This window comes from Pinus tabuliformis, chromosome Q (genome assembly GCF_031772625.1).
Source record: "Pinus tabuliformis cultivar Carrire ecotype Pingquan chromosome Q, CPIR1, whole genome shotgun sequence".
In the NCBI taxonomy this organism is placed as follows: domain Eukaryota; kingdom Viridiplantae; phylum Streptophyta; class Pinopsida; order Pinales; family Pinaceae; genus Pinus; species Pinus tabuliformis.
In genome coordinates this window covers 1,196,603,823-1,196,606,627 of record NC_142296.1, presented here as the reverse complement: position 1 = coordinate 1,196,606,627, position 2,805 = coordinate 1,196,603,823, and positions in this window count along the sequence as shown.

Below are 2,805 nucleotides of genomic sequence, written 5' to 3'. Positions count from 1 at the left end.
TGGGCTACAACAACTTCATCTTGGAAATCAAAAATTCTTCACCTCGATTTCCTTGGCAGCGCATGGCTCAAGAATCAGCAGACTGCACAATCACAGTGACTTCATCTGCAGGAAAAATTCTTACCAGAACCTACACGACACACAGTCCTCTATGCGCCAGTGTTTTCTTCCTGATCGACCTCCGTTTCAACAGATTTCTTCACGCAAACCATTGTAGTTATGTAGTTATCTTCAGGAAAGCGTGCCTCAGAGACTAACATCCAGAGTGAAACCCTGCAGCAAAACCCATGACCATAGAAAAGGCAAAACACAAAAATCGATTATGCATTGCTTTAAAACAAGGATCTTCGCTCACAACTGCAGAGGATATTCGATTATTGTTACTGATACCATGAAAAGAGTAGAGGAGCACAGCACACCAACACAACTCAGAAACACTGAACTCAAGACTTTCCTCTATTCATTGATTAACAGGTATATATACAAGCTGGAGAAGTTTTTGGAGATCAGTTCAGTCGGTGGCTTCTTGGAGAAGCTTCCCCCATTGTCAATGTATCTGCCGACTTCTAGAACTTTATTAAATACAGCGGCTGATTTCTAGATCCAGCATTAAATCATTGTTGAATATTGGTGGCAGGTATTTGGAATTACGTCTGGTTTCCAACATGTATTTTGTTCTCCTAAAACATGAGTGCTTTGATAACATGTCTTTTCCCATAGAATGATAACATGTTCCCTTTTCCTTAGTGGGCTTTCTACATGCTACTCTTTTTAGTGCCCTTCTTCCCTCTCATCTTATGATTCGTTCCATGAAAGCCCAAACCTATGGTGATTAAAGGACCTACGATGTCCAATTGCAAGAGGGTAAGAACTTATAAGGTAATTCTCATACGAATATAATTAATTATTCTTTTAAATGACTTTAAATAATTGGAATCTAATGCTTTGATTATTTTCAAATTAAAGAGCAAGCTTTAGACATACAAAAAAGAGGAAAGGCCTTGGAAGACATAACTTGATTATCCTTAATTAAAATAGGTCTAACAATAATTGCAGTATAGGCCTTTAGGTGACTTTGCAAACAACAATAGTTCGAGTATTCAAATGTTTTCTTGAAAGGATAATCATGCCAAGTAGAATATAAAACTTTAGCAACCTAGTCTTTCACGCAGAGATTTCCTCTTGAAAAAATTAAACACTTGTGCACATGAATATGAAAAGGTATAATGATGTTACAAGGACAATTGACAATAAGCTTAAAAGTTGTGGGGTGCAAAGAAGACAATGCAAATCCAGAGAGGAGTATCGAGCCAATCGTGACTTGGTCCTTCAATAAAGGTCCTAGTAGCTTAGCGTTTGGACAAGTTTTAAGAAACTGGAAATTACCCTAATGTGCTCACACTTATAAAGACTAAGATGTGGCATGCTTAAAAGCACAAAACACTTGCCAATATTTTGTAATACATCCCATGAAACTAAGGACCTGTAAATGGAAAAGAAGATCCTAATTTGATGGGGATGGTGATGAAACCATGATACTTTAAATGAGATGTTAAAATGCATAGGATGTGATGCATTATGTGGGCATAAGTAGCAATAGGGTTTGAGGATAATTGAGGCATTGGAAAATTGACCAATTTAGAGCAAGATCACAACCTTAAAGGCCCGATGTGAGTGGAGGGGGGTCCTGAAATTTGAATGTCCAAAATTTTAGGCGTTGTTCTAGCAGCTACAACAATTGGCAAGCCACTGGTAGAATCCAACATCTTTGGTTGTGTCCTTACATTAGATTTACTCTGTTTGATGTGGCAAGGAAGTATTGAACCAGGTACTATGGGTACTCCTAGGGTTGTTTGACCTTTTTCAGGCATGCCTTTCCCATGTGTCTCAGCTAGGTCCTCCTAGTCATTAAGCACAACATCAAAAGTTCACACACGCTAGTAGTTAATAATGATGGAGAGAAAAAAGTGGAGGGCTTATTGTATTCATAATTTTGAAATAGGTTTTTGGTGTTTCTCCACTGCCAGCAGGCCTCGACAGTACCCCAGTGGAGTCACTTCAATAAATCACAAATGTCGATCAGCTTCTAGTGAGCCTGGTCAGTACCCCAGTGGAGTCACTTCAATAAATCACAAATGTCGCTCAGCTTCTAGTGAGCCTGGTCATTAAGCGGAGTTGTTGTATCATCTCTCTGTGCAGTAAGCCTTTCTCAATCCTTTACCCTTTATTTAATTTTATTTTATTTGATGTGAAGATTAGCACTTATTATTGGGTGTTTATTATGCCAGGGAAAATGAGGGATACTGACTTATTTTACAGGCAAGAGAGATTGTTTCTTGTTTTGACAGAAATTAAAAAATATTACGATTTAGGTTTTCTCTCATTACTTTTTTACACGTCACATCTCCAATTGATAGGTGAACAATGAACACATACCAAGAAATATCCAAGACCAAGCTGGAAACAAAGTTCAAGTTACACATATAGGTCATTTGAACTAATTAGGGTTCCCCACAAGTAACTGCTTGTATTTTCCTTATTAATGAGATAGATCAATAGGAGACATGTTTTGGACAAAATTTCAATTACTGATTCTAGGAGAGGTTTCCTTTCAGAGCAACCATTAAAATTGCACACAATTGTTAGGGTTAGGGTTTCAATGTTACAGCAAGGTGACCGAGGAGCTTTTCTAGGGTTTCATCATGTGTAAAGAGGCTAAAGTAGTCCTTGTAAGGCTTGAGCATGTGCAAACAGGTGTAATAAAGCTAATCATGGCACCAAAGGCTCGAAGGACTCCAAATTTGT